This window comes from Pleurodeles waltl, chromosome 4_2 (assembly GCF_031143425.1).
Source record: "Pleurodeles waltl isolate 20211129_DDA chromosome 4_2, aPleWal1.hap1.20221129, whole genome shotgun sequence".
Lineage (NCBI taxonomy): Eukaryota > Metazoa > Chordata > Amphibia > Caudata > Salamandridae > Pleurodeles > Pleurodeles waltl.
In genome coordinates this window covers 853,758,682-853,785,695 of record NC_090443.1, presented here as the reverse complement: position 1 = coordinate 853,785,695, position 27,014 = coordinate 853,758,682, and positions in this window count along the sequence as shown.

Genomic DNA, 27,014 nt, shown 5'->3' with positions numbered 1-27,014 from the left:
CATAAAGTAGATTGTTTCACAGTAGAGTAAAGTGGCTTAGAGTGGAGAGGTGGAGGGTAGAGTGGAGTTGCAGAGAGTGGCAAAGATTGTGATTGCACAGAGTAAAGTGGTGTAGAGTGCCGTGGCATAGAGTGCAGAGGTGCAGAGTAGATTAGAGTGACGTACAGTGTATTGATGTAGAGTGCAGGGGCATAGAGTTGAGTGTTACAGAGTAAAGTGCACTAGCATAGAGTGTATTATCTTAGAGTTCAGTGGCTTACAGTGCAGTGTTGCAGAGTGACATAGAGTGGAGTTGTACAGATTAGATAGGTGTTGCCTAGATGGGAGTGGTATAGCGTGCATAGGAGCAGAGTGCAGTGGTGTAGAGAGGCGTAAATTGCATTGGCATAGAGTAGAGTGGTACAGAGTAGAGAGGCATAGTGTGAAGTAGCATAGAGTGCATTAGCATAATGTGGAGTGGTTCAGAATGGAGAAGAGTGCAGTGCAGTGGCATGGAGTGGCATGGAGTGGCATAAAGTGGAGTGATACAGAGTAGGGTGCAGTGGTGTGGAGTGGTGCAGAGCAGAGAGGAATGGAGTATGTATGGTGTGGTAACACACTGCCATTACAGACAACACATTTTTGATTGAAATGTCCATAACATTTGCACAGATATACAGTTTTTCAAATCAAACTGTACTGTGCACAGACGATGATGTGTGGAAATTGCATCACCTAATGCAATGATTTGTTTTAATTATATAAAGGTATTTGTTTCCAGTACAGTTCAGAATTAACAAAATTGTGCTTCATTTGTACTCCTAATTCTGATAGATTCTGATGTTTATTTAAATGGTGTCATGTGATAGAAAAGCTTTCCTAACCCCAGTATCCAGCAAGATTGTTGCATAAATCCTCTCACTTTGAAGTCAGAGAAAGAAAAGTAAACACTGAGTTCCCACCGAAGACAAAGCCTGATATTTGACTTTGTTCTTTGAATGCACAGCAAAAGTGATGAGATAAGAACAAGATTTACAGGCCTGTTTACAGAAAGGGAGCACTCGAAAGGATACTGTAAATAAGGTTTGGGAAGGGAAGAGACGATCTCAAGCTGCATAGCCTAAAACAAATAAAGCCAGCCAACTGGAAGCAACAAAATGTGAGTTACAAACCACAAGGACAATGGCAAGCAATGGGCAGAATCCATTCACAGGAAAGACAGTGACAGCCGTGGGATACTTTGTGGGGAAAGTCCAGTATTTTAGTCCAGTCTCCATCTTGAAAAGGTTTGGCCACATCAATCACCTAGGTAGTATAACAAGAAGAGCTGGAGTAGTTTCCATATTGCAGGAAAGGTCTGTACACCGATTCTAACAGTTTGCCACCAGTTCCTATGGTGTAGAGCTTCTGGCACACCTCTTGTAGGGTTAGTGCTAGGTGGCAGACATTAAATAGGGCATTTAATGATTATTTAAGGTGGTTGTAAGTAAGGAGTTGACCGGGGTGAAGATGGTAGTCTGCCACAAGGGTTTGGAAATTTAGTAGTTTGCCATCCAGAAACAAATCCCCCAATTTTAAGATACCTGCAGCATGCCACTGATGGAGTTGCTCTGACCACAGCCGTCCTGTGCGAGTGGGAAGGCTTAGCAAAGGTAGTGCAGGAGCATAGGGTTTCTTTGTGTCAGTGAGTTTACAGGTTCTATCAAGGCAAGAGAAAGCTGTGCATGATAACCCCAGATGGTGATCTGTAGAATGATCAGTAGGAAACAATGAGCAGTCCATTAAACCTTCCTTAAAAGTCTTCACTGGTAAACCCCATCTCATGCAGGTAGGTGAGCAGGAAGCCAGCGAGCCACCCATTGGACCTGTGCAGCTGAAAATAGCAATCTAAGTCCAGAAGACCTAATCCACCCGCAGTCACGGGTAGCTTTAGAGTGGAAAGAGCTACACACGGCGCCCCAGCGACCAAATCAGATGTGTGGCATGTCTGAAGAAGGAATAAAGGACGATCAGGGGAAGGTTTGCAAAATAATACTATCATTGGGGTAGCACATCATCTTCACTAGTGCCACGTGGCCCACTACAGAAAGCAGAAGAGATGACCAAAAAGCAAACTGGACTTGGAGAGACTGTGATGCTCTGCCGAGATTTCCATCCTGCAAATCAGTGGGAGAATAGTAGATATTAATCACTACGTATCAAAAGGTAACTGGTTCCCAGTTCAATCTGAAATCTAATTGTATATAAAGGGGAAAACAGTGCCATTTGTTAAAGAAACACTAATTACATTTTAAAATATTTACATTTTGTTTGTGTAATTTACATTCCAAATATTTTGAAGATTGTATGTGTACTTGACACTTATGGATAACCCGGATCACTAGTTTGGCTTTTGCTCAATTTCAAAACCATTTAAAGACATGGACAAAGCGGGCAATTGCCTTGCACAACCTTGCAAGGGGTCTGGCCCCTGCTCACCCTTCACAAGCATGAACAGCGGACCATTGCACCAGAAAAGTTTGCCAAGGTGAATGGGTGTTGCTTGTTCAGCCACTTAACAGTGCCTCTTCTGTTTCTCTCCTGTGTGCAGAGACAACTCCCCAGGTACGCAATACTTTCCGATAGTCTTGGTGGACCCATCTTGTCTGGTTTTAGGAATTGTCCCACCTTGTTCTTCTCTTCCTTATTTATCCAGTTCTTAGCAACAACCCTTTGAATCACTTGCCGTGGATCTCCCATTTGATCTCAATTTCATCCTCCTCTTTTATTCTCTTTGATTGGTAGTCTAGACTTCCATTTCTGAGATAAATGTAGGATCCCTGACAGACACTCTAGTGCTGTGAGACTACAGACAAGTTGTGGGTGCCTCACATCCTGACATTAGGCCTCTTCAAAAAATGTTTAGGTTGAAAGTTCATGGGTGGTTGGGTTGAGCCAGATGTTTTTGTTCAAGTTGTTTAAACTAGCATAAGGTTAATTACCTTAATGTTTCCCAAACTGTTTGCCAGGGGTTTTAAATTGTTCAGAAATATAATAAAAATGTTGTTGTTACTTTCTCTTCAAGAAAGATTGGTTAGATTTGGGTAGGGGTGATGGCCTTGCTGGAGTACTGAAGGGCATTAATTTACCTGAACAAGGACATAATGTGAAACCTGAATATAGCACACCAGGAGGCAATCACAAAAAGATCACAGTGAATAAGTAGTGCTATGTTAAAAAAAAAAGTAAATAAATGCACTGCTAACATAGTGAGGCATGCCTCTCTTGCATGTGTCTATAAAACTGACGTTTGTTCTTGAATTTTTGTCCTGAATTTTGACCCTTTGTCCTGAATGTTTTACCGTCCTGTCCAGAATTTGCCTCAAAGCCAGGTGGTCACCCTATGTGCAACACATTCAACTTTATTGTGCCAGAGCTTTTTTTCTACATTCACACAAGTTGCGGACAGTTCTCAGATGGACTAACTAGAACTAACACATATGAAGGTACAGGCCTACTATTCTGATACAGATAAGACAACGGTTTTGGTCCTTCCTAAAAAAGAGCAATATAAAGGGGCATCCAATATGGATTAGGAGGTTCTTCTTGAGTACCGGTGCCTGGCTTCAAACTATTTCCTGGCCTGTCTGTGTACTTCAAGAGTAAGAGGCCATTGACGGGTCACCTAGTCAGTGAGGATCAGGAGAGGTGTCTTCTAGGCACTTGAGGTCAGGCAAACGACTAGTATGATACATCATCTGAAAGGGAGCCCGGTTTGGCCGGGGTCGGGGGTTTTGGTGAATTGTTCTTTCTTTTAGAGTTGCCGCTGCATTTAGCTACATTTAGCCGCTGCATTTCATACCAACTGTTACACATTTATGATATTTTGGAAAGCTGAATTGAAGTTAAATGGCATCGTTAATTTTGCCATTGACCAGGGTGCCGTCTTCAGACACATGCATTTCAATAATTTTGCCTTGGAGGAAATTCATTGACTGCCTGAGTAGCACTCTGCAGTACATTTTTAGATGTAACATTTCTGGAAGCAAAATTATATTTTTTATTTTTAAAACTAAAAATAAGAACATTTTTCTACTCCCCAACAAAGCATTTATATTTCCTTGTGTGGCCAGCGAAAACATTGCATAGAGGTAAATGTTTCAATGCTTCAGCATGTTTTCAAAGATTTTTTACGCCCGAAAGCGCCATATTGCTAAAAGCTTCGTTTATTTCTTATCCTCACCTCACTATCATTTTGAGGGGCAACGTTTTATCGCTTTGTTGAGTGAAAGAAAATTATTGGATTCTTGGGTTTTCACTGGTTTGCACGAACTGACACCTCAGCATATTTGCACAAACTGGAAACAGGCCAGGATTTCATTAAACTCCTTGTAAACACAAAATACACTCCTGTGGCCCTTTGGAGGCTACATCTGGCACAGGACGCCATCTGTGAATCGTATACTGTTTCTCCAACAAAACACGGCCAGTGTGATAAACGTTCCTCTCTGGCCTGCCATCAACTGTAAAATTAACTCTGGTAATAGCTTCTGCAGGCTCGGTAGTGACATAATTGACATTGGGTTAAAGCACGGGGCACTGGTTCGATTCATGCCATCGCTAAAAACTCGGTCGATATCAATGCTAATCTGAATTGGTGAAATGACTTCCGTTGAACAGTCCAACTCATTTTTTTCTCTACCGCGCACTTTTCTAAGGTTTTGCGCGGGTGCTCGCATGATGCACAGCAACACACTAATTTATGTCAATTTATTTATCACAATAACATGGAAAAACATTTGAATGAGGATGCATTTTAAAGAAAGTTTCCATTGGGGAGCAAACTGCATACTTGCTATATCATTTTCGCTTAATGGGCTGAGTGTTTCACAATCCCCCAGCGGAAGGATTGCAAAAGGATGCTCCTCTCTCCATGGGGGGAAATGAAAAAATACTAAATTGTTTCCATTAACAAGCCTCCCTGGCCGCTTCTTGCCTATCCAATTACCCTTAATAGGAATCTGCAGCTATTCCCCTCCTGGTCGTTTAGGTGGGGACCTTCTGTTTTACAGGGCAATGCCGTTTTAAGACCTCGGTGGAACCTTGCTATGTCAACAAACTGCCCTCCTACTTATCATCAATACTTCCTATTTTAGCACCCCTCGCCTCTGATTTTACAGTAACTCAGAGCAGAAAAAGGATTTTCGGATATGTTCTCAAGCAAATATAAAACATTTTGCTAGCAAAGCGCCTGTGTAAATATCCATAAAAATTACTGAACTGTATATGTACCATTAAAAAATACAATTATATTATACAAGGCCCAAAGCAGACATTAATCATCATTATCACGAAGAACACTATTTATAAGAATAGTCCCTTTTTCGACAATTGCTAAAAATAAGTTATAAAGTTGAGGAGCCAAAACACATTTTCCGTGTGACACCCACACTATAACTTTTCAGGGAAACATTTTCTATAATTAACAAGCATAATTGCATTCTAAAAGTTAATATTACATTCATCTGAGAATACATGCAAGTACTATCTATCAAACCGTTTTCATATGAGGACACATTGACTCATGAAGCTTAGGTTTCACAGACAGACAGGAAATGGGGATGTATGATCAATGGGGGACGCAGCCCTAATTTACAAATAAAATGGATGTATATGGTTCAGACCTATTGTCTTTGTGTATGCTTTTTTCCCCAAAAGGCCACGGTATATGCACACACACGCATGCATACACGTGTGCAGCCATTGTTAGAAATGGGGTTTCTGGTTGGCTGTGTTATGCATCTAAACCAGGCAGAGCCCACCTCTCTAATCAGGGTAAGGGTGCTACATACCCAAGATAATCATTGCTCACCCCCTTGGTAGCTTGGCCAGAGCAGTCTTATTCCAGAGGGCATGTATAAAGCGTTTGCACAGCACATTCACACCAGCGACACAATAAATACACCAGAAAAGAAACTCAACACAGGATTATATATAAACATACCATCTATATTTTGTAAATATATCATCATGTCACAAAATCTCATAGGTCATAAGTGGAATGCAGTTTGTACACTTACTGAATAGTCCCCAATGTTACTCTAGATGCATGCCAAAAATGACACATTGTCATAAAATGCAGACAGAAATATTAAAAGCAGAAGAATGTCACCACATTAGTGAACACCAGTAAGCACCTGGGGCCAGAGAAACCATATACATAAATCATTACAAGGCACTATAAATCATAGCGGTTGCGCATATCATGTAAGGACTGAGACTCATTATCCTCATACTACAAGGCATAAAGGATATATTAGAGTGAATATTGAGGTCGTAAAATTCAGTGGAGAATGAGTGGAAACATATAGTTCATCACCTTCAGTCTTACTGATATTGATCACAACATCTCCCAATAGGACCATGGGATACAACCCCTTCCGCACCCCTATTGCAGGATATACTTTATGAAAGGTCCCATGTAGGTCGCAAAGCCATCCGAGTGTCTATTATCCAGTTAAGGTAAGTTTCAGGGAAAAACGCCCTGTAAATCCCATTCTTTCATTTAGAACCGTTGCGCTTTGTACCCCACCCCATGCAAGGAATTACCCTTAACTGCGGGGTACATCAGCACGAGTGATATAATATTTAGGGCATGCACCTTGGTCAGTGGGAGAGGGTCTAGTTATGCACCCCCTACCTGGGAGGCACAAGTAGTGTAGTGCATAGCTGCCGCACAGAGTAGAGTGTGGACTGCTGCCTCGCGGGTCCCTGTGCTGAGGCACAATCTCCTTCCAGCCTTGGTGGAGGGGAGGTGACACGATTTTCCAGCCAGGTGCAAGGTGACAATACCTTGCATCAAGTGGAGACAGCGTCGGGCTCAGGAGGCTTGCCATTTTCCTTGGTGGTCCCTGCGTTTCCCCCAGGATGCCACCTCGGGGGCTACTAATCTCTGCAGCAGTCGCATCACTGTCCTGGGTCCAGCAGGGATAGGTGCCAGCTCTCTGTGCTCCTCCTGGCAGAGGCGTCCACTAGGGGGACTCCAGTCCTTGGTGATGGCACTGCATGTGGGTAAAGGGTGTCGAGAGGATGGCAACTCTCACCCAGGGCCAGCACGTCATGTTCCCCCTTCAACAGAGGGCGGGGGGAATCCCTCACACCAGGCTAACCTTGGAGCTGCTGTAGTTCATGCTATTTACAGGGAAATTGAGGGGCACATCAGCACGTGCTGAAGCCCCAACAAAGTGCCCCTCTTGTCTATGAGAAAGATGAAGGAAATTTATGAAGCGCTTCGCCTGCACTAAGGCAATAATTAGGAAGGTGCGCTTCACGCACTGGCATCAGGCATAAACAAAAAAAGTATAGCGCTCCCTAGGCACTATATTTGCAGGACCAGGGGAAGTTAATGCACATCAGTAATCCCACACTGGCCCTGGGGGAACACTTGGGGGGGCACAGGCCAAAAGGCAGGCCAGCACACAGCACATCCTTATGTTCAAGTGGGGTTTCCTGATGTTAGTGCCACAGTGGTTCTATAGGATACAAATCTGGGAGCATGTGGCAGCAGGAACACAAGCAGAAAAGCCATCCAGTGAGTCCTTTGGCCACCTAGCATCAGTAAGTGGCAGGGCAGCAACAAAAGAGCAGTCCAGAAGAGTCCCTTGTTCAGTCCAGCAGTGCTTCTGACAGAGGCTTGGTCTCCGTTCCCAAAATTGTCTCTAATCATGGGGCGAGAGCCCCTGTACTTATACTCCAGATGCCCAGCTTCTAGAAGGTGGGAGAAGATTCAAGCTAGAACTGACTAGTTCCAAGAATTTCCCTTCTCCCCTGCTCTGGTTCCAGACATCAGTATAAGATAAATGAGCCCTTTGTGTGAGGGCAGGACACAGCCTATTCAAGTGTAAAGTGTGCCCCACCTCCCTCTCTCCCAGCCCAGGAAGACCATCAATATGTAGTTGAATGCTGATGTAATCCTGCCACACCTAACCCTCCCTGATGGATCACTGGGGAGTATGCACCCTGCCCTAGATGTAGATTGTAGTCAGGCTGCAAAGCACCAGAGTTATGAGCACAGAGAAATGCCCGCTTTTTAAAAAGTGGCATTTCTAAAATAGTAATGTAAAATCTACCCATACCAGTAAGCAGGATTTCTCACTATCATTCCAAACATGCCAAACATGCCCACACTACTTCTGACAGATCAGAAATTACCACTTATACATATATAAGGGAATTCCCTATGCAAGCCTATGAAAGGAGCAGCACTCACAGCAGTGAAAAACAAAATAGGCTGTTTGTCACTGCTAGTACATGTAACACATCAAAATATATGTCCTACGTTTTACATATACACACCCGGTCCAAAGGGCTACGTAGGGCCTACCCTAGGGGCAACCTAGGTGCAGTGCAAAGGGAGTTTGACTTGCCAAGTCAGTGTGGCAGTAAACTGTGCATGCAGGCCCTGCAGTGGCAGGTCTGAGACAAGTTTGAAAGGCTACTTCTGTGGGTAGCACAATCAGCACTGCAGGCCCACTAGTAGCATTTAATTTACAGGCCCGGAGTATATGGTCTACCACTTTACAAGGGACTTACAGGTAAATTAAATAAACCAACCAGGTGTAAACCAACTGTACCAAGTAAGAGGGGAGATTGCACATACACTTTAGCACTGATTAGCAATGGTAAAGTGCCCAGAGTCCTAAAGCCAACCAAAAGAGGGTCAGAAAAATAAGAGGAGAAAGGAAAAAGGTTTGGGGATAACCCTGCATAAAGGGCCATTTCCAACAGCCATCTTGGATTGCATTTTCTTTAGCCTTAGGAAAAACACTCCAAGATGACTGCGGTACATGCATAGTGGGCATTTTGGCATAATAAAGCAAAGGAAAACTCATTCCAAGATGGCTTAAAATGTTTAATGTGCCTGACAGTACAATGACAGGCTACAGGTAGAATGTAGTAATGATCAAGCAGGTACTGGGAAGAGATACTAATACGAAATAAAGGCAGCGGGGATGGGAAAGCGGGGAATGAAGAGGGCAAGAAGAGATCATTCAATTTATTCCTAAACCATTAGCCAATACACTGCGTAATTTTCAAGTTACCATACTTTTATGTCAATGAAACTCAACTCATCTGTCAACTTCCTAATCTGAGTGCCTGTCATGGGTCCGCAAAATCACCTAAAAATTGATGAATTCCATTTTCTATAACTGAATCCAAGTAAGTCGGAGGTTCTTGTGTTTACAACAAGATCAACTGCTGGGACCCAAAAAAGAGGTCTCTCAGCCTCGGTTCTTGCCCAGTCATCTAACTAGTGCTTGTAACTTGAGTTTTATTTTTGAGACTAAATTGTCACTTGAAACTCAAATCTCAGTTGTGACTGAACAGTGTTTTTTAACAAAAAACAGCTTTGAAACTTTTCCCTTATCTCTCTTCTCCACACAATGTGATTGCATTCTAGAATTAGTCACCATATCTAGGTTTACCTGATAAATAACTGGATCGTCTGCAACACTTCCAAAACATGGCTATCAGGCTACTAGTTAATTTGAAAATGTCTGACCATTTGACCAGCAACCAACATCAGCATCATCAGTTACCTATTAACAAACACATCCATTTGAAAGTTCATTTTCTAATGCATTGAGTTATTATTGCAAATCGAGGAACACTGTGTCGGCCTGGGGCACTAAAGAGACCTGGGAACCAAAATAAATGTGGTTGAACTTGTAAAGTCACACGGTGTGAGTGTTCTGCAAGGTATACCAGGCTTCATAATAATTTTGGTTGTGCCATCATGTGTTGCAGGAGTGACATAATAATGTAATCAACAAAACATATGTGTGCCTTATCTTTACTAACCATGAGTGGAACATTTGAACTATATTACTAAAGCTACATTTATAGTAGAAGACTAGTAGTTCAAGTATATATGTGAGTTCTAATGTTTGACTTCAATATGCTGAATTGTAAAACTCACACACATTTATATTCATGTATTCTGATATCATGGTGAAACTGCACATAATCATGTTTCATTTATAATTCCTGTTTTCATTTATAATTGTAAGATGCACTTATAATCATATATTTCAAATGTACATTGAATGTTTTACTAAGACCTGAAATATTTTATCTTGTGTTTAATTTTTAATGTGGAGTTTTGCTTGCGTTGCGTTGCAGGCGCGTTTGTGTGACTCTGCAGTTAATGAAAGGCATATTGTGTTTTAGAGATACTAGGGAAACAAGAGAATACTTGGCAAGGACAAGGAGTGCTAACAAACTGAGAAGAAAAGACTCTGGTTTGTGTACCAGATACCGGGAAACATTCAAGGTCTTCCTGATGTTTGCTTTGTGGGATGAGAATTTGAGGGGAGTCGCCAATTTCAACTGTGAAAGAAAGGTGGAAAACTACTGGTGTGGATGACCTGGTTTTCTTGAAGGTTCTATAGGTTTAATTGGTATTCCCCTAGTCAGACGAGAGCAGATTCCATTGAGACTTGGAGGGGTACATACCTATCTCCTCTCTTTTCTTTTGTGTGGCTTTATGCTATGCAACATCTCTCTATCAGAACTTCTACCAAGGTTTCCGTTATGCTGACACTTTCCTATTTTTCCTACATTTCCTGAGACCTAATTAGGATTTCCCTTTAGTTTAGTTTAGGATATTTAGATTAACTTAGATTCTTTAATGATTGAGCAAGAGGATCACAATTTTTATACAGATCATCAGATTCTGTTTCTCATCTTTTGCATTGCCTCAACTGAAATGTAATTTGCTTGTATGATTTAATCTCATTCAATGCTTTACCACACCTTTGGTGATTTTGTACTGATGGGGCATATTTTTGAGATTCATTTACATCAGTTTGACCCTTAATTTGTAATGCACCATTGAACTTTAAACTCCGTCTCCCGGATTTAATGTGTGACCAAATAGGTTACACCTTTAATTTATTTGAAAGGTTGATTCTAACTCTCTTTAATCCCTCAGGCATCCTAAAAAGGTCCTTCAGAGAAATAGAAGTAAGAATATGGGCCCAAAGCATCATCATACCTTACTTCAGGCAATGCTTGCTTTGATATCAGGGAAATAAACCATAAAAAACTGGCCTCACAGACTATAAAAGAGGCCTACAAATAGCAAAAAAGTCTGAAAACACTGAGCTATAAGACTAGCCCATCGAGCACTGCCTAATTGCTTATAGGCCTTTCCACCGCTATAAGGCCCTGATTTATACTTTTTGATGCAAAACTGCGCTAACGCAGTTTTGGGCGCAAAGTTTAGCACTGACTAGCACCATTTTTTAACGTCACCCGGATATCATATTTATACTTTGATGCTGGGTAGCACAAAAAATTGGTTAGAGTAATTTTTTACTATGTTAACCATTGCGACTTGTCGTAAGGCAAAATGACGTTAACGGAGGAAAAATGACTTGACATGTAAACACGTTGCAAAACGGAAATGCACTATTTTTGCCAGCAATAGCGTCAAATACAGACGCTAACGGAGAAAATAGTGCAAAGGAGAGGCAAAATGGAGCCAGGAAGCCAGGAGAGATCCTAGGGAGAACCCATTCAACCAGGAACAAGCCAGGAGCACACAGACAAGACCCAAGGGAGGGAGAAGAAAAAGAGAAAGTGTTGTTTCAGCGCAGAGGACCACAAAATCCGGGTGCGAGAGTTGACAGAGCATCAAAATCAACTCTTTGTCACCTCAAAATTGCCAATTGGAAGGAGAAAGGCTATTTGGTAGCAAATAGTGGATAAGATTAACATTGTGGCAGAGGTCAGGAGAACTGAGTGCAAGAAACGCTGGCATGACTGCAAGCGAAGGACAGAGGAAAAATGGCAAGGAACAGGAAGGCAGCACTGCAAACTGGAGGAGGGAGTCCAACACCACAAGAGGACTTGAACGATATGGAGGAGATGGTTGCAGCGGTCATCCCGGAGGAAATTGTCACAGGAATCTCAGGACAGCGCAGACTACCAGGAAACACCACAAATGCAGGCTAAATTGCATGGGGGAAATTAATGCTAAAATATCAAGTGCAAGAAGGGGAAGGCACATAGGGCCAGATGTACCAAAGGATTTTACCCATTCTGTGTCTATGGGAAAAAGCTTTCATACATATGGCCCATAGAACCCACACAATGCATGTCAAAGGAGTGCAGAGGGACACAATGTACTTTAATGCCCTCATTACAACTCTGGCGGTAAATCCCGCTTTCTGCCGTGCTGAAGACCGCCAACATACCGTTGCGGCGGCGGAATTCCGCTACAGGTATTACGACCCACATCTTGGAATCTGCCACAATACAGAAACCCACACAAGTCCGCCACACCAAAGGTCAGTGATAAACTGGCGATGCCAAAACCTACACCGTCACGCCAACAAGAATACGCCACACTATCACAACCCACGAATCAACGCAGCGGTCTTTCATCCACGGTAATCCATTGGTGGTACACACCGCCGCGCTCAAAATACACACACACTTACAAAACACAACCACATTGGACAATTAGAAATACACTCACCTGATACACATACACACACCACACACACACACTCACACCACTATAAAACACCCACCCACATTACACACAAACCCTTACAACTTAAAATTTGGAAGAAGGCCAGAGAGAGAGATTAGCAAACACAACACCAGCATCCACAGACACACAACACAATCACTTATACAACATCCACACACCTCAAACAACACACACCAACACATCCTCCCACACAACACAACAGACAGCACCTCACACATCACCCACACCACATCATGGCACCTCAAAGACACCACAGGTTTTCAGAGGAGGAGCTCAGGGTCATGGTGGAGGAAATCATCCAGGTAGAGCTACAGCTTTTTGGATCACCAGTGCAGCACACCTCCATTGCGAGGAAGATGGAGCTATGGCGGAGAATCGTCGACAGGGTCAACGCAGTGGGACAGCATCCAAGAACACGGGATGACACCAGGAAGAGGTGGAACGACCTATGGGGGAAGGTGCGTTCAGTGGGTTCAAGACACCAGATTGCTGTACAGAGGACTGGCGGTGGACCCCCACCTCCTCTCCCACATCTAACAACATGGGAGGAGCAAGTCTTGGCAATACTGTATCCTGAGGGCCTTGCAGGAGTAGCTGAGGACTGGACTCTGGTAAGTCATATCTTTATTACAATATCCCCCCACCCCACCTGCATGCCATAACATACCCCCACCCTTTCCCTCACTCCCATCACTCCATCATCTCACATATGTCCCACTATCACAACCCACACATCTCAATACCAAGGCCCTGCATGCAACACCTATGCATGGACCACCGTCACCAAAGCATGTCCAGTACAGATACCCACACAGACCCCAAACCAACCATCACAAAAGGGCAAACACAATGATGCAAGCACAGGAGTAGAGGGTACCTCATCCAATGCACAAGATGGCACACACAGATACTAAAACTATGCATTTACACCCCAACAGGACCCATACCCAACGTCACCGGACAGGAGGTGCCAGACATATCCAGTCCCCCCACAGAAGAGGCCCACAGTGATGACAGTAGCTCTGCACGCCTGGATCAAGATGACCAGCCCGGCCCATCAGGGACCTAGGGACAGTCGGTTCCCCTGGCACAGTCCAAAACCACCACTGAACCTCCCCCCTCAGGAAACAGCACCACAGCACCCACCCAGCGGGCCCATCCATCTGTCCCCAGGACACATCAATCAGCAGTGTGTCCACCACTACAGGGAACCCAGGCAAACCCGCTAACCCAAGAAAATCAGGGACCTGGGGTCAGTGGCAGTGGGCACACGGTTCAGGTGACAGAGGCACAGGGTAACAGGGAAGCTGGGAGGACTGCTATTCGACAGTTGGAGGACAGGCCCAGGGAACCGAAACTCCACAAGGCACTCTCCAACATCAATGGAGCTTACCACCATTCCCAGGAGACGATGGGCTCGGTACTGGCCAAGTTTCAGGAGACCCAGCGGCTGAAGGAGGAACACTACCTGGGGATCAGGGAGGACTTGAAGTCCATTAACACCACCCTGGTCACCATTGTAGGGGTGCTGGCAGACCTTGTCAACACCATGAGAGACACAGTGGCACACCAACGGGGCCCTGACACTAGCCTGGACGATGAACAGCCCTCCACCTCTGCCGGCACTAGTGGGCAGGAGGCACCGCCACAGGACCAACAGGCCACCAGCACCCCACCCCCTGCAGAAGGAGGACAACCCTGCAAATGGTCCCTGAGATCCAGGAACAAGACAGAGAACATTGACAAGACCCCCGCCATGAAATGAGACCCTCCTGAATGTCACCCTTCTGTCCCACTTTGTCACCTTGTCCACCTTAAACTGCCATTGCTCCACTTCCTATACCCCATTGGACAATGCACCTGTGAGACCAAGAGACTGGACTCTGCCATGGACATTCCTGCACCATCACCCCAGCCCATTTCACACACCCCTCCACTTATTTGCACATAAATAAACACCCTTGAATCACCAAAGACTCTTGAGTCAGTCTGTGCTTTCACAAATGTGTAATTGAAAAATCTCTGGAATATAGCAATGTCAATGTACCTGTTCACGTACCAATGTTACACAGCTGTAAGCAGGAGTAAACATAGCAGAGGGCACAAATTGGGACCCAGATCTGTGAAATGGAAAGCCAGAGTGACAAGTCTGGGTCCATACACAGAGGTAAAAAGGCAGACTTATGCTAGGTCCTACAATAGTATGAGATGTGGGAAGCAGTTCCATCTTCTTACCTGTGTCTCACTGGAAGTATTGCATGATGATGTTGTTTTGGTTGTCTACATCTTCTTCTTCTGCCTCCTCTTCTTCACTGTCCACAGGCTCCACAGCTGCCACAAGCCCACCATCAGGCCCATCCTCCTGCAGAAAAGGCACCTGCCGTCGCAAAGCCAGGTTGTGCAACATACAGCAGGCCATGATGATCTGGCACACCTTCTTCGGTGAGTAGTATAGGGAGCCACCTGTCAGATGGAGGCACCGGAATCTGGCCTCCAGGAGGCCGAAGGTGCGCTCTATCATCCTCCTAGTTCGCCCATGTGCCTCATTGTAGCATTCCTCTGCCCTTGTCCTGGGATTCCTCACTGGGGTCAGTAGCCATGACAGGTTGGGGTAACAAGAGTCACCTGCAAATATCGAGGGACAACTGTTAGACATTCTCCAAACATTAGGGAATCTCCCATACCCAGACAGCAAATGAAACTGTGTGGGGACTTTAGGGTCACCGATTAGACACACACGGTGCCTCTGGAGTTGCCCCATCACATAAGGGATGCTGCTATTCCTCAAAATGTAAGCGTCATGCACTGAGCCAGGATACTTGGCATTCACATGGGAGATGTACTGGTCTGCCAAACACACCATCTGTACATTCATAGAATGGTAGCTCTTCCGGTTTCTGTACACCTGTTCATTCCTGCAGGTGGGACAAATGCCACATGTGTACCATCAATGGCATTAATGATGTTGGGGATATGTCCCAGCGCATAGAAGTCACCTTTCACTGCGGGCAACTCCTCCACCTGAGGGAAAACGATGTAGCTGCACATGTGTTTCAGCAGGGCAGACAACAATCTGGACAACACGTTAGAGAACATTGGCTGGGAAATCTCTGATGCCATGTCTACTGTTGTTTGAAAAGACCCACTGGCCAGGAAATGGAGTACAGACAGGACCTGCACTAGAGGGGGTATTCCTGTGGGATGGCGGATAGCTGACATCAGGTCAGGCTCCAACTGGGCACACAGTTCCTGGATTGTTGCACGATCAAGTCTGTAAGTGATAATGATGTGTCTGTCTTCCATTGTCAACAGGTCCACCAGGGGTCTGTACACCGGAGGATGCTGCCATCTCATCACCTACCCCAGCGGACGTGCCCTATGGAGGAGAACGGTGAGCAGAGGGTCATACAACACTTAGGTATCACAAGGCTGTTTAGCAAAAACTGAACATTTTCTCTATGTGCCTTTGTCTGTCCATATTCCTGGCCTAAATAGGTGTCACGCAGTTATTTGGCCTGCCATGTGGCCCCCTGAAATGGCGGCTGCCTGACCTGTAAGATGGAAAAAGGGGAAATTAGGGAACTGCACTTGTGTTGTACACCGTCGCGGTAGGCGGTCGAAGACCGCAGTGAAATTCAGCATTGGTTAACATTGGGCCCTATGGGTTCCAGGAGCCAATGAAGATATACGCCAGCGGTTACGGTACACACCGCCGCAGAAATGACCGCCATTTTCTATCAGTTCCCTCACTTGATACCTGACCTTCAACAGAAGAGGACCCACACTGCAAGTGCTGCTGTGACCTGTGTCTTGAAGCGACAATGGCTACAGTGTCTGGGTAAAGGGCCCATGCCTTCACTTCGGAAGAGTTGGAGAAACTAGTGGATGGGGTCCTCCCCCAGTACACGCAACTGTACGGTCCTCCAAACAGGTGAGTACACTGTGAGCATGGTGGATGGCACATGATTGTATGGAGTGTCGTGGATGGAAGAGGGAGGGGGGACAGGACAGCATGTGAGGATAGTGTGTGTGTATGTATGTCTGGGCCAGGGTGGGAGGTTTGTGGGCAATGTGTGAGAAGAACTGTACAGGAGAGTAACATCCATTCTAACTTCACTTTTCCTCTAGGTCAGCGCCAACCAGAAGAAGGGTATTTGGCGTGTCATCGCCCAGGGAGTGCGGACCCTGGGAATCTACCATAGACGGAGCACCCACTGCCGGAAAAGATGGGAGGACCTGTGCCGCTGGAGTAAAAAGACGGCGGAGACCTAGCTGAGGATGGCCCCCCAACGTGGAAGGGGTGCCCGTCGCACCATGACCCCCCTGATGTACCGGATCCTGGCGGTGGCATATCCGGAGTTGGATGGGCGCTTGAGGGCATCACAGCAGCCACAAGGGGGTGAGTGCACTTTCATTCAGCTTACTCTGCGCGCTTGACGAAGTGTCTGGGTGGGGGTGGTGGGCTGTGGGTTCACCTAGGCCAGGGCAGACGCGCACAGGTAGATCCATCGTTTTGCAGCCTCATTCCCACTCCAATCCCAAAGGTGATATTTGCCCTCTACACCTAGTCACGCTCCCATGGGTTCCAGCTGTGCATGAAATGGGTCTAGACAGAGTCCCCCTTGGGCATGTGCTTTTCCCCTGCACTGTTAGTGCATGGCTTAGTGCATAGGGCTACTCCCTGTCTGTTGTGTCCGCCAACGGTAGTGGTGTTGCATATATTGACTATGTGTCTCTTCTGTCTCCCCCGCCTTTTTGTTTTGTCACCCTGTTCTTGTGTGCATTATTATCATCTGGCGTAGGAGCAGTGGCACCGGAGCAGGAGGGAGCTGCATCCCACAAGGCCCTGGAGGGTGAAGTAACGGAGTCTGAAGGCACCAGTGGGACGGAGGCCGAGGGGAGCTCCACGACGGGGACAGGAGCATACACCAGAGACAGCGACTCCTCCTCTGATGGGAGCTCCCTTGCAGTGGCGGGCACCTCCGTGCCCACCGCATCAACAGGTACAGCCGCCACACCCCCTACCAGCACCCCCCTCCCAGCAGCCCCTCAGCGTGTTTCCCGTGCCCCCTCCCCCAGGAGCATGGGCATCTCCTTCGCCCCAGGCACCTCAGCCCCTGCCCCAGTCAGTCCTGCTGCCCTCAGTGAGGAGGCTATTGACCTCTTGAGATCCCTCACTGTTCGGCAATCTACCATTTTGAATGCCATCCAGGGTGTTGAGAGGCATTTGCAGCAAACAAATGCATACCTGGAGGGCATTCATTCTGGCCAGGTGGCCCAACAGAGAGCATTTCAGGCTCTGGCCTCAGCACTGATGGCAGCCATTGCCCCTGTGTCCAGCCTCCCCCCTCCAACTTCCTCCACCCAGACCCAATCCCCTGTACCTCAGCCTATCCCAAGCACACCATCTGACCAGCCTGCACACTCATCAACACACAAGAGTGGACATGGCAAACAGATGCACCAAACATCCCACCGGCACTCACACAAACACCATCCCCATGCAGACACACCAAAATCCACTGCCTCCACTGTGTCCTCCTCCTCCACGTCCTCCTCATCCCTCCCTGTCTCATCTCCACTCACACCTGCATGCACTACATCCTCAGCCACTACCTCCATCACCAGCACGCCCATCACCACACACCGCTCACATGCAATCACCACCCCCACTACCATTCACACATCCCCTATGTCCTCTCCCAGTGTGTCTGTGAGCCCTCCTCCCAAACTACACAAATGAAGGCACACACCCATTCAACAGCCATCCACCTCACAACAGCCTCCGGCCCATGCACCTTCACCCAAATTCAGCAAACGTACACCTCCTACAACCACTACCTCTTCCCACACTCCCAAACCCCCTCCATCTTCCCATCCCAGTGTGTCTAAGAAACTCTTCCTTGCAAACTTTGACCTGTTCCCTACACCTCCCCCACATCCTTCCCCTAGGGCCAGGCTGTCCAGGTCCCAGCCCAGCACCTTAGCCACCAAATCCTCAAGCACAGTGGTCCCAGCAACTCTGGTCTCATCGCGGGTGCCATCCATCAGGGCTGCCACCTAGCGAGGCCAAGGAGCAGGCCATTCCACCACCTGCCAAGTTGAAGAAGGTGCCCACATGCCAGAGGGAGAAGCCGCACCTACCAGCAAGCAAGGGCTCCTCCAAGCCAAAAGAGGACAGTGGTAAGGCACCAGCAGCAACATCAAAGGTGGGGAAGGGACACAAGCTGAAGAGCAGGTCAGGACAGGGCACGGTGGCTCCGGATGAGGGACCAGAGTCACCCCTTCTGTCAACCACAACATCAACCTGTATGGCGGTGGACACCGCCACCTGCACCGCCACCAGCACCGCCACCTACACGTCTGCTGCCTCAGCAACAGTCCCAAGCATCATCCCCAGTGGGCAGCCGTCCGAGGCTAGGGAAACATCCTGCTGTGTCCATCAACAGGTGCAGACACATGCACCACCGCCAGCACCTCAGCTACAGACACCGCCGCAACCACAGCCACCAGCCCCGCAACGTGCTCAGACAGTGCCACCACAGCTGACATGGCAATCATCCCCAGTGGGCAGCCATCCAAGGCTGCAGGAGATGTCCTGGACCCTGCCCAGCGTACATGAGGCATGACTCCCAGCACTGTTTGTACCTGAAGGTGGCAGACGAAGTCGCAGCAGGGTGGAGTGTGTCTCTGCATCCATGGTGTATCATGCTACCTGTTCCCAGGCAATCCCGTGGCACACACACCCAGGTGAGGTAATGGGACCTGCCACACTGTGAAGCACTCTGGGCACCAAGCCACCTCCAGAACCAGTGGAGAATCACATCCACTACCTCAGTCCTTGCCAGGATGAAACACTCTGGGCACAAAGCCCCCTCCAGAGACAGTGGAGAATCACATCCACTACCTCAGTCCTTAGCAAGATGAAGCACTCTGGGCACAAAGCAACCTCCAGAACCAGTGGAGAATCACATCCACTACCTCAGTCCTTGTCATGATGAAGCACTCTGGGCACCAAGCCCCCTCCAGAACCAGTGGAGAATCACATCCACTACCTCAGTCCTTGGCAGGATGAAGCACTCTGGGCACAAAGCCCCCTCCAGAACCAGTGGAGACTGTTATCCACTTGTGAGACTGTGGCTTTGCACTCCCAAGGTTACAGCAGTGGGCAAACCACCCACTGGAAAGACTTGTGAGACGGTGGCTTTGCACTCCCAAGGATACAGCAGTGGGCAAACCACTCACTGGAAAGACTTGATAGACTGTGGCTTTGCACTCCCCAGGATACAGCAGTGGGCAAACCACCCACTGGAAAGACTTGAGACTGTGGCTTTGCACTCCCCAGGATACAGCAGTGGGCAAACCACCCACTGGAAAGACTTGTGAGACTGTGGCTTTGCACTCCTCAGGATACAGCAGTGGGCAAACCACCCACTGGAAAGACTTGAGAGACTGTGGCTTTTCACTCCCCAGGATACAGCAGTTGTCATGGAGCCCCCTCGTGGAGTACTGACGTCATCCGTTCATCCGGCTGAGGTGCCCCCCCTCCTCCTCCGCCTGAGGTGCCTGTTTATTTTCCATCTGATGCCCCTGCAGTGTTTTCTCAGTTTCGAGTCAGGTATCTTGTGTGGGCTTCGCTTATGCATTTTGGGACACTGATCCACCGTCAATGAATTAATTTATATCCAGACTTGTGCAGTTGGTGTACATATTTGTATATACTCATTTTTGAATTTGCCCTATCTGATTTTTATTGATTACACTTGTTTCAATCATTTCCTTTTGTCCTTGCCTTCTGCCAGGGGGTGACGGGGTGTATATGTAATGTTGCTGTATGCATTTGTGTGTATGGTGTTGTGGGTGAGGGTGGGGGTGGGGGTGTTGCGTGTTGTATGTGTGTGTCACTCTCTTTTCCCTCCCACCCCCCCTGTTTGCTAGGTGCAGTACTCACCGTGGTCATCGCCGGCGTCTTTCCTGCTCCTGATACAAGAGGAGGAAGACCAGCATGGGCAGAACCTGTAGTTCGGGCTCCATGGCGTCCTGGTTCCTCGTTGTGTGTCGAGAGGTGAGTGGTTTCCATTCCAAGTCCTGTTCTGTTGATAGCGTTGGTACCGCCATGGAAAAGGTGGCAGATAAGCGTGTTGTAATACAGTGGGTGGAACCTTGTGTTCCGCCTGTCTGTTGGCGGTTACCGCCACGGTGTTTGTTTCTACAGCTGTGGCGGTCGGAGTGTTAAAGTGGCTGTCTATGTTGGCGGTTTCCGTCATGGTCGTGATTCAATTTTTTTTCCTCCGGCCTGTTGGCAGTATTACCGCTGCTTTAACACCGACCGCCAGGGTTGTAATGTGGGCCTAAGTAATTTGCACCATGCTGACGTAAGCTACACATGTATCTAGGCCTTGGTAGTGCCATGCACCATAACACATACAAACCTGGACATATGTTGAACACCAGGCCTAAATACCCACATGTACATATGCAGCACATGGGAGGGATGACATGTATAATTACTGTGCCACTGGTTGTGTCATCAGAACATCCCTTGCATATAGTCAGATCAACACTACCAACATGACCAAGACCTCTGAGACTAGATAGTCAGTCAACACCATTCCTGGGGTTACGTCATAGTGGTGTCCCTTGCAGTAACACCTTGCAACTGCCTTGGTTGATTGTCCAAATGCATTTGTGCTGCATCTCACAGCACACAAGTCATTACAACTGTCCCAACAGTACCTAGACATGTGCTGGTAGCACCACCACACCGCACATTGACAACACATCCACATAAGGCAGCCACCACTCCATCATGCAGTCAGGTTGCCCCTTGGGTGCATGGAACAATGAACTAAACAGGCGCTGGGGGAATAGCAGGCTGTTCATGTATCATTGGTAACATGCCACTACCCAGACCAAATAAACTGCAGTAGTGTTGAACCACACATCTTGATGCTGAACTGAAAATTGCCACTACAGAAAATATGTACCACAGATAGGAAACAGTAGGTCACAACAGTCACAGGCTGAGCCCACAATCTGAGACACATGTGAATGGTGAAATAAACACACACATATAACACATGGGGTAGGACTGTGAACATAATGGTGTATAATTCCACATCAACAGGTGGGGGATGGTGCATGGGCAAGTCCGGTGTTAGTAAGACTGCCAGTCCAGTGTACCCTTTGCAGTTGCCAGTATGAGTCACACGTTGGGATGGCAACTGGAAATCTCTCTGCTCATGGCAGCTTTGTGGGGCAAATAGACAATGGCAGTCAGGTGCCCATAGGACTGATGCTCTTGAAATGAGGGACCAGTATGACTACCTGCAGAATCAGCTCAAACTAGCTTCAGGCCCTCACCTAACTACAACTCCTGTTAACTGGCTATGCCCATAGACTCACTTACCATCAAGCACCTTCACGTACAGAATGATGTACACAGCAGAAATGTCATACCCATGCTGGCCATCCCTGGGTCTAACCCTGTGCTTGTGTCCAATTAGCTGCACTGCCACAATGCTGCACTCATGTATCATAGTACAAGGAGGGCTGCATTAAGGGGGAGGACATAGGTGTGTAGGAAGGCAAACACACCTGCACAGACAGAAGATGAAATTGAACTCTGCCAGGTCTATGAGTCCCATGCAATGTAGCAAACATACACAAATAATAACATGAGGTAACACGAGCATAGTGTCCTGGCAATGCCATCTCTGGGGTGGTGCAAGGTCTCAGCACCACATGGATGTAATGTGAAACATGTAAGACTGTGACAGGTAAAAATTTCCGTGTGCGTTCCTGTGTCATGAGCACAGCAACACCTATTGCAAGGCCTCACCATGCAAATGGATGCATGGGGAGGGTTGACAACGACAAGATGGTGTCAAACCACAAAAAGGATAGACATCACACCTAGAAGATGCAGCCAATTGCGCCAACTGGGCTTCTCTTCATGTGACACACAGGTGGGGCATAGGGCTGTAGACTGCAGCCATGATGTACAGGAACAATGTGGTTGAAGTAAGGGGTGTATTTATAGGACCCTTGCGCCACAGGAGCGTTACTTTTAGTGACGCTCCTGTGGCACTAAGCACTGCACCATATTTACAAGGTGGTGTAAAGCCAATTTTAGTGGCTTAACGTCACCTTGAAAATACGGCCCCTTCCCACACAGCACTGTGCATGGAAGGGGAGTGCAATGGGTGTTGCTGTGGGCATGCCCCAGCAACACCCATTGCATTTTGACGCTGCCTCAGATATCTGAAATTGAGTAAACTTGAGGCAGCACCAAAATCTAGTGCCACCCCTAGGGGTGGTGTCAGCAGGGTGCAACAAGGAGGAATACTTTTATTCCTCCACGTATTTTGCTTTTCCTATGCGTGCTGCATTGTGCAGCACACATAGAAAAAGCAAAATGCCAGAAATTATTGTTTATGTGCGGGAGGGTGTCTGAGGGACATAGCTGCTGCCATTAGGGAGAGGCCACAACAACTGCCCTCACAAACTGGCATCAGCGTGCTTGAGGACTAGATGAACTCCATGCACCAGGAAATGGTCTCCCTCATGGCAGACATGGCTGCCTACCACAGGGATGTTGCTGCTATACTAAATAATCTGCAGTTCCTCCTTGCTGCAGTGATGCCATACATAGCTCCACAGATGGCAGCTGCCGGGAATTGGGTGTCCACATCCCCAATCTCTGAAGTGTGTGTGGCCCGTCTATCTCCCCACTACCGCCATCAAGGGCAGAGAAGATATCACACACATCGGAGGATGAAGATGTGGAACAGATCATCTTCACCCATAGGAGTTCCCAGTAGCACCAGCCCATGCCACATGGGCAGTGTTTTCCTTTGTCCTGTACTTGACGTCATGCCAGTGTTAGCATGGTTGGAGTTATGCACTCTTCACTGACACACAGTTGACCTTTCTGCTATGGAATGCAATTGTCTTTCACTTTTCAATTGGCAATTTATGATCACCTGCACTGACAGACACTTTACCCAAGCATGTCCCATGATATGCCCCTCAACCAGGGACTTGTGTTGAGTCACAATTGGATGGATTCCACTAATGGGGTCACAGACCTGGAGATTGTAAATATTGCGCTACGACACTTGTAAATAAACACCACCTACACAACCAGCATGTCTTTGTGTATTGTGACATATCTATTTCGCTTAGGAATTGTGATGTGTGTAACATGTCTTTAGTCACAGAGTGTCAGTACAAGAGTGCAGGAATATGGGGGCCCATATCTACGCACAAGGTACCTACATGATGAAAGTCGATTCTGGTCTCATCCCCTACTAGCAATTCACTAAGTATGTAAAAAATGTTGGACACATGTATGCTTCACCCACTACATATGGGAGGAATGGCTGTGAAACAGTTCTCTGGTAATATCGTCAGCTGGGAGTACCAGTGGAACACATTGGTGTGAAACAGAGGTACTTAACCTCATCTGTAATTGCCACTGGTCAGTTTAGCAGTATAGATCTGAAATGTAGGCTGTTGTCAGATGTCCCACAATGCCCAACATTCCAACACAAGTGCCAAACAATGACAGCTGAATTACCACACCTACCAGTCCAATACATGGTTAACATAGTCACCTTGAGTGGTGGGTACACTGGATGGCAGATGCACAGACAAGTAGATGTGTTGTAGCTGTCAATGTGACAGCTCAGTTGTAAGAAGGCAATGAACATGTCAATAGAGGGATCTGGAGGCAGGACGGAATCCCTAGGCTAACTCACAATTTTCACTGTAAACCCATGGGAAGACCCTGAGACCCAAGCATATGACACATGAAGTAAGGGAGCATCCACAATTTTTTTCATTATAATTAAACTAAACCAAGAAGAATGAAGAACAACTATCCTAACATAACCTAACCTATCCTAATTACACATAACCAACAACTGACCCTGATAACCCTATGCTAAATGTACCTAACACATTTAACAACACACTCTAACCATTGGCCCCCACCCCCCTTATCATGAGACAAATGCAGGACAACATATACTAAACTACACATATACTACCTATATCTAAACAAATATATTTTTTTGGGTATTTTATTTATTTATTTATATATATATATATGTAGATATTTTTTTAATACAACGCATAAATGCCCCAACATCACCACCCACCCAACAAGTAACATGTAAAAAGTAGAAACCCCCCAAACCTAATCTAACCTGACACTAACCCCTTAAAACCCACTATAAAACATTAAAACAAATGAGGAGGGAAGAGACTGAACTGGGGGTGACAGTCATTAAGCCAATTACAGATTGGCCCTCTTGAGTTTAAGCTTGATGAACTTCAGTCTCTTGGTGTTCTTCTCCACCTCCTTCTCAAGACTGTCCCACTTTTTGAGGACCAGTGTCACATCCCTCTGTAGCTCCTTTATTGCATTCATGTCAATGGCAGCAGGTGGGGTGGGCTGTGGCCCTGAAGTTGAGGGTGTAACAGCTAGGGCTGTTGCGATGGTTGCAGCAGTGCCTCCCTGCACAGCTGTGGTGCTTGGTCCTCTCTGTGTGGCCAGTGTGGGTCCCCCCCGGGTGAATGCCCGCCATTCCCCGGTGGATCGCTTCCTGCGATAGCAGAGTGCCATCCTCCGGAATCCAGATTCCACTGCCTGGATGTGCCTGTAGTGGACTGCCCTCTTCTGAAAAGCCCTCAGTTCCTCATTGTTCATGTTGGCAGCTGTTAAATTGAGACAGGCAACCATCAGTGTCAGCATTGTGTGAAGTATGTATAGATTATTAGCTTACACCCTACATCTAATTGCACATTGTAGGAGGCTGGCCTGGCTTGTAGTGGGTACCAAGGGGTACTTACACTCTGTACCAGGTCCAGTTATCCCTTATTAGTGTAGAAGAGGTGTTTCTAGCAGCTTAGGCTGATAGAAGGTAGCTATAGCAGAGCAGCTTAGGCTGAACTAGAAGACATGCAAAGGTCCTACTATACCACTGGTGTCATATGCACAATATCATAAGAAAACACAATACACAGATATACTAAAAATAAAGGTACTTTATTTTTATGACAATATGCCAAAAGTATCTCAGTGAGTACCCTCAGTATGAGGATGCCAAATATACACAAGATATATGTACACAATACCAAAAATATGCAGTAATAGCAAAAAGAAGTAATGCAAGCAGTGTAAAGTTACAATGTATTGCAATAGGAGCACATAGGAATAGGGGCAACACAAACCATATACTCCAAAAGTGGAATGCGAATAACGTATGGACCCCAAACATATGTGAGCTTGTAGAAGGCCGCTGGGACTGTAAGAACACAGTGAGGGTTAGAAAAATAGCCCACCCCAAGACCCTGAAAAGTAGGTGTAAAGTGCACCTATATTCCCCAGAGAACACAGAAGTTGTGATAGGGGAATTCTGCAAGGAAGACCAACACCAGCAATGCAACCAAAGTGGATTTCCGGACGAGAGTACCTGTGGAACAAGGGGACCAAGTCCAAGAGTCGCGACAAAGTCGAGATTGGGCAGATGCCCAGGAAATGCCAGCTGAGGGTGCAAAGGAGCTGCCACCGGATGGTAGAAGCAGTGGATTCTGCAAGAACGAAGATGGCTAGAAACTTCCCCTTTGGAGGATGGATGTCCCACGTCGTGTAGAAACTTGCAGAGGTATTCCCACGCAGAAAGACCGCAAACAAGCCTTGCTAGCTGCAAGGGTCGTGGGTAGGGTTTTTGGATGCTGCTGTGGCCCAGGAGGGACCAGGATGTCGCCACTTGGGTGAGGAGACAGAGGGGGCGCCCAGCAAGTCAGGGAGCCCTCACAGAAGCAGGCAGCACCCACAGAACAGGCACTTGGAAGAGGAGTGAACCAGAGCTCACCCGAAGACACAAAAGGGAGTCCCACGACACTGGAGGACAACTCAGGAGGTTGTGCACTGCAGGTTAGAGTGTCAGGGACCTAGGCTTGGCTGTGTACGAAGGAAATCCCGGAAGAGTGCACAGGAGCCGGAGCAGCTGCAAATCACGTGGTACCCAGCAATGCAGTCTAGTGTGGGGAGGCAAGGACTTACCTCCACCAAACTTGGACTGAAGAGTCACTGGACTGTGGGAGTCACTTGGACAGACTTGCTGAGTTCCAGGGATCACGCTCGTCGTGCTGAGAGGGGACCCAGAGGACCGGTGATGCAGTCTTTTGTTGCCTGCGGTTGCAGGGGGAGGATTCCGTCGTCCCACGGGAGATTTCTTCAGAGCTCCTGGGCCAAGAAGGAGGTAGGCTACCCCCAGAGCATGCGCCACCAGGAAACAGGCGAGAAAGCCAGCAGGATGAAGCGATACAAGGTTGCAGTAGTCGTCTTTGCTACTTTTTTGCGGTTTTGCAGGCGTCCTGAGCAGTCAGCGGTCGATCCTTTGGCAGAAGGTGAAGAGAGAGATGCAGAGGAACTCTGATGAGCACTTGCATTCGTTATCTAAAGAATTCCCCAAAGCAGAGA